The sequence below is a fragment of the Ambystoma mexicanum genome, chromosome 10, assembly GCF_040938575.1.
Source record: "Ambystoma mexicanum isolate Mex_15411 chromosome 10, UKY_AmexF1_1, whole genome shotgun sequence".
Taxonomy (NCBI): Eukaryota; Metazoa; Chordata; class Amphibia; order Caudata; family Ambystomatidae; genus Ambystoma; species Ambystoma mexicanum.
Genome location: NC_090932.1, coordinates 1,536,377,009 through 1,536,383,008, shown reverse-complemented (window position 1 = coordinate 1,536,383,008; position 6,000 = coordinate 1,536,377,009). Strand labels below are relative to the sequence as shown.

Genomic DNA, 6,000 nt, shown 5'->3' with positions numbered 1-6,000 from the left:
ATTGATTCACTTCTTGTCAATGTCCTGGCTGCACTGCAGAAACAGCTGGTCGTCCTGGTGGAGCATCACTTCACCTGTCCCCAAAGGAGCCCATTTCTCGATGCTGTCCTCGCTCCTGTGCAATCCTCCAATGGCTCTTTGCATTCTCAAGCCTCTCCCATGTTGCCTTAGCAGCGGCCTGCCCAATAATCTCTCAGGAGGGCGGGGTCACTTGCCAACAGGCCACCGATCATGCTAAGGGAAAGAGCGCACAGGTAGCAGCCTGCTCATTTGCATGTTTACTCCCAGAATCCTATGCATACCTTGCTACTATATTTGCTGTCAGTTTGGTGAGCGCAAGATGATACAGGTGTTCACCTCAACAAATCTCGGCACTGGAATCCAGGCGGTTTTATGAGTTTGACAAAGGATGCTCAGGATGGAGCTTGCTGGGATCAGTGCAAGTTAAATGGGAATCCATTCCCGGGGCGCACGGGCCTCTGGGTCAGGTGCTTTAGCTTTGCGCAGTGGCAGTATCGTAGCTCATGAGGTTTAACCGAGGCGCGATTATTGCTTATTGAAAACTTTACCCAATACCCCGCCATGACAGCTTGAAATATAGCTGGAATTGGTAATTTTTGACAGTCTCTACGGAGGCTGAACCGATTTGTTTGAAAAGGAGACAATGACGCTTTTACTCCACTGGAGAAGACCTAGCAAGAGGGGTGTGTTTTTCGGAACCCATCCCTTCTATTCTTTGTTCTCTCGTGGCCTACCCTCAACAAAGGGGTTTACTTCCAGAAGCTAGCGCATTCGTAAACTCCAAGCGGCGCAGCGAAGTCTATGGAACCGTGACCATGCAGCAGGTGCATTAAGCGCCTCAGTTGTCTCGCTGCCTTCCTGATCTCACGACATGAAAACCATGAGCTTTCAGAACCTAGCAGACAGTGACCTGTCTGCCTTCGATCCTCTTTGCCACATCTGCTCTTGCGAAAGTCATCAGATTGTTGGATGGTTACTCAGGGAGGTCTGGCTGCCACTGAAGCCAACCGCAGCAGAGGGGTCGCTTTACCTTTGGCCTTCGCTCACCATCTCAGTCTTCCCAAGAGAGGCAAAAGGGCATTTCTGTCCCCATGCATTCTATAGACACATATTCACGTGGAGTCAACAACCCGACCTCTCTTGGTGTGACGAATCAACTTCCGGGGCACTAGTGGTCCAGGGAGGAATATCGCTTTCTAGACCATCAATCAGTCCCACACCTCTAGTACACCGGAAGGGGTCCGAACAGTGGACGGAACGTCAGGCTGGTTAGTTGCAACAGAGCGAAAAAACAATTGTGACCCACTGATAAAAGGGACTGTCCAGTCAAGGTTGTATACAAATATCTACTTTAGTATTAATACAACAGACAGTTCTAACACACTACAAAATACAACCCACCCTATAAAGGAAAACAGGGGACAGACAGTTTCACAAAGGAGAGGGATGCACTCTGGATACTGACAGGAGTGCAGTCGGTAAAGCAATCAGTCTGAACTGTTCAAGGTTATTTGGTTGCAGCAGCAAGGGAGCAAGAGGTCGTAAATGTCACTAAGGGCCTTCGGAGAAGGACCAGGGGGACAGAACCACAATGTAACTGGTGTTTGAGATGATCTTGGTACTCGACAGCATCGAGTGGCTTCCAGCATGCTTTGTAGCTCCGGCGACAGAGTTCAAGAGGGACGACAGATGCGGATATCAGTTGGCAGGCAGTTTGGTAAGCGAGGCTGGGCGGACGGCTGCAGGCTGCCCTACCCGGCGGCTCGGGGTGAAGAATCGTTGTCTGTGTGCTGGTTGGTGGATCTGGAACGCTGGTCGAGGGTTCTCAGACGGCTTTAGTGACTGCAGCGTGAGAACAGCCACAGTGGTGCAGCCGGTCGCAGTTTGAGAGCTCGACTGCTTCGAAAAAGTCCTTAAAAGATGGACGCTGGTTGATGCTTGTTGTGGCACTCCTCCGAGCTTCTTCTCAATGCTTGGGTCGACGTTTAAGGCGGCCGACCCAAAGCTGAGAAGAGTGTTTGCCGGCAACGGCCTTGTCCTTTGTTCAGAGACTCTCTGGCACTTCCCACCTAGGAAGCTTGCTGGCTTAACCTAGCAGGGCACGCTGTGTGCTGGCTGGGTACCGGTTCTGGTGCTGCTTGATGGATCCTCTGAGTCGGGTATCTCCCTCTGTTCCCTGGGAGATGTTTTGGGAGGTATTTTGCTTCCCTCTTGGAAATCCTGGACTTCCTTCACTGGCGGAAGCCGTGAGGCAGACTGTACCATCACCGAGGGTCCGAATGAGTCCTTCTTCGTACTCCTTTTGAAGTCGTCGGATGATCTGCTTAGTGAGGGGCTCAGCCCTCTTTTAAAGCCAAATGGGCCCCAGTGATTGGAGCATGCTAAGCCTACCTTAAAGACCCAATCCTGGGTCCCCACCACCAATCTTCTGTCATGCGTAAGGTCATGACCAGAGTGCTTTGCAACAGGAAAGGTAAGGGGTGACAACATGTACTACTAAGCCGCACCCATCTTCCTGTCTCCTGTGGATCAAAGTGGCTCTCTGGTTAATTGAGCTCGAGAACAGACTGTCTGCATCAAATCACATATATCTTCCCTCTGAAAGGGGGTGGCCCTGCAGCGGTTGCCTACTGTAAACAGTTGTTCCACACATGACATTCAATGGCCTTCATACAGAGGGGTGGGAGCTAGCTTCAAGCTGACACATTGCATATGAAAAAGATGTTGGGGTTTCCTGCCCTGTGTTAGTTCTGTGAACAGGCCTCTTGGCAGGCCTGCTTCACTTAACTCTCATCAGTATGCGCTGCCATCAGAGAGAACCTAACAATAGGCAGGGCATATCGATGGAGCCTTTGCTATTTTAAGCAGGCTGACCAGGGCCGGAGGAAGGCGTTGCCTTCCCCCTTCAGAGATGCTTTGATGTACCCATGGCTGTCACATTGCAGCTAAATGTGACAGGAGGACCGCACCGGTAGACTGTGTCCCCCAGAGTGCACTTGACTATGTGTTTGTTGTGCAGTGTCCATTGGGAAATGTGTGCGGAATAGCCCCACACATTTCCAGGAGGTTTACCTACCAACATTCCATTTCTTTTTTAAAAGTATCAAACCAGCCCAGGCGGAGCGCACACTCCCCGTGCGGATGGTCTAATTCCTCACTCTTGGTCAGGTTCTTCAATTCCTACCAGTCAAGTGGTCTCTTCTGTCTGTGTCTGCACTTCATTTGCACAGCAAACAGGCATGTCTTTCCCATGGCAACAGTGTCTTCTCCAAGCTGCACACACAGACAGCCGTTTCTCAGGCTAAATGTTCTCTTCTGACCTCAGTGGCAGAGCCACACTAAGCAGATGGCTCTGCAAAGGCCCAGGGGCTACAGCAAAAAGCCTGAACAGGGCAAGGCCGCTTCATTTTTGGCAGTGGAGTGGAAGTAGAATTGCAGGGTCCGCCCTATGAGACAGGGTACAAGGCGTGAATTACATAGGACCTTTTCACTTTTCCCAGAGTCCCCTGCAAAATCGGGTCTATTTTCAAGGACAAGTGCAATTATCACAAACAGGTAGGTATGTGATGGCATGGAAATGTATCGAAATTGTAATGGTTTGGTCAACAGTTGGAACGCTCAGAGACAAATTGATTCACTTCTTGTCAATGTCCTGGCTGCACTGCAGAAACAGCTGGTCGTCCTGGTGGAGCATCACTTCACCTGTCCCCAAAGGAGCCCATTTCTCGATGCTGTCCTCGGTCCTGTGCAATCCTCCAATGGCTCTTTGCATTCGCAAGCCTCTCCCATGTTGTCTTGGCAGCGGCCTGCCCAATAATCTCTCAGGAGGGCGGGGTCACTTGCCAACAGGCCACCGATCATGCTAAGGGAAAGAGCGCACAGGTAGCAGCCTGCTCATTTGCATGTTTACACCCAGAATCCTATGCATACCTTGCTACTATATTTGCTGTCAGTTTGGTGAGCGCAAGATGATACAGGTGTTCACCTCAACAAATCTCGGCACTGGAATCCAGGCGGTTTTATGAGTTTGACAAAGGATGCTCAGGATGGAGCTTGCTGGGATCAGTGCAAGTTAAATGGGAATCCATTCCCGGGGCGCACGGGCCTCTGGGTCAGGTGCTTTAGCTTTGCGCAGTGGCAGTATCGTAGCTCATGAGGTTTAAGCGAGGCGCGATTATTGCTTATTGAAAACTTTACCCAATACCCCGCCATGACAGCTTGAAATATAGCTGGAATTGGTAATTTTTGACAGTCTCTACGGAGGCTGAACCGATTTGTTTGAAAAGGAGACAATGACGCTTTTACTCCACTGGAGAAGACCTAGCAAGAAGGGTGTGTTTTTCGGAACCCATCCCTTCTATTCTTTGTTCTCTCGTGGCCTACCCTCAACAAAGGGGTTTACTTCCAGAAGCTAGCGCATTCGTAAACTCCAAGCGGCGCAGCGAAGTCTATGGAACCGTGACCATGCAGCAGGTGCATTAAGCACCTCAGTTGTCTCGCTGCCTTCCTGATCTCACGACATGAAAACCATGAGCTTTCAGAACCTAGCAGACAGTGACCTGTCTGCCTTCGATCCTCTTTGCCACATCTGCTCTTGCGAAAGTCATCAGATTGTTGGATGGTTACTCAGGGAGGTCTGGCTGCCACTGAAGCCAACCGCAGCAGAGGGGTCGCTTTACCTTTGGCCTTCGCTCACCATCTCAGTCTTCCCAAGAGAGGCAAAAGGGCATTTCTGTCCCCATGCATTCTATAGACACATATTCACGTGGAGTCAACAACCCGACCTCTCTTGGTGTGACGAATCAACTTCCGGGGCACTAGTGGTCCAGGGAGGAATATCGCTTTCTAGACCATCAATCAGTCCCACACCTCTAGTACACCGGAAGGGGTCCGAACAGTGGACGGAACGTCAGGCTGGTTAGTTGCAACAGAGCGAAAAAACAATTGTGACCCACTGATAAAAGGGACTGTCCAGTCAAGGTTGTATACAAATATCTACTTTAGTATTAATACAACAGACAGTTCTAACACACTACAAAATACAACCCACCCTATAAAGGAAAACAGGGGACAGACAGTTTCACAAAGGAGAGGGATGCACTCTGGATACTGACAGGAGTGCAGTCGGTAAAGCAATCAGTCTGAACTGTTCAAGGTTATTTGGTTGCAGCAGCAAGGGAGCAAGAGGTCGTAAATGTCACTAAGGGCCTTCGGAGAAGGACCAGGGGGACAGAACCACAATGTAACTGGTGTTTGAGATGATCTTGGTACTCGACAGCATCGAGTGGCTTCCAGCATGCTTTGTAGCTCCGGCGACAGAGTTCAAGAGGGACGACAGATGCGGATATCAGTTGGCAGGCAGTTTGGTAAGCGAGGCTGGGCGGATGGCTGCAGGCTGCCCTACCCGGCGGCTCGGGGTGAAGAATCGTTGTCTGTGTGCTGGTTGGTGGATCTGGAACGCTGGTCGAGGGTTCTCAGACGGCTTTAGTGACTGCAGCGTGAGAACAGCCACAGTGGTGCAGCCGGTCGCAGTTTGAGAGCTCGACTGCTTCGAAAAAGTCCTTAAAAGATGGACGCTGGTTGATGCTTGTTGTGGCACTCCTCCGAGCTTCTTCTCAATGCTTGGGTCGACGTTTAAGGCGGCCGACCCAAAGCTGAGAAGAGTGTTTGCCGGCAACGGCCTTGTCCTTTGTTCAGAGACTCTCTGGCACTTCCCACCTAGGAAGCTTGCTGGCTTAACCTAGCAGGGCACGCTGTGTGCTGGCTGGGTACCGGTTCTGGTGCTGCTTGATGGATCCTCTGAGTCGGGTATCTCCCTCTGTTCCCTGGGAGATGTTTTGGGAGGTATTTTGCTTCCCTCTTGGAAATCCTGGACTTCCTTCACTGGCGGAAGCCGTGAGGCAGACTGTACCATCACCGAGGGTCCGAATGAGTCCTTCTTCGTACTCCTTTTGAAGTCGTCGGATGATCTGCTTAGTG

The 6,000-nt window shown here is 50.9% G+C and overlaps 2 non-coding genes across 2 annotated transcripts; both read left to right on the top strand.

Moving 5' to 3' along the window:
* Positions 1-495: 495 nt before the first annotated feature.
* On the top strand, positions 496-636 carry LOC138496478 (U4 spliceosomal RNA). The gene has a single exon (XR_011277986.1). It is a non-coding gene; the product is annotated as a U4 spliceosomal RNA (small nuclear RNA).
* A 3,508-nt stretch (positions 637-4,144) lies between these two features.
* On the top strand, positions 4,145-4,285 carry LOC138496788 (U4 spliceosomal RNA). The gene has a single exon (XR_011278268.1). It is a non-coding gene; the product is annotated as a U4 spliceosomal RNA (small nuclear RNA).
* Positions 4,286-6,000: the final 1,715 nt, after the last annotated feature.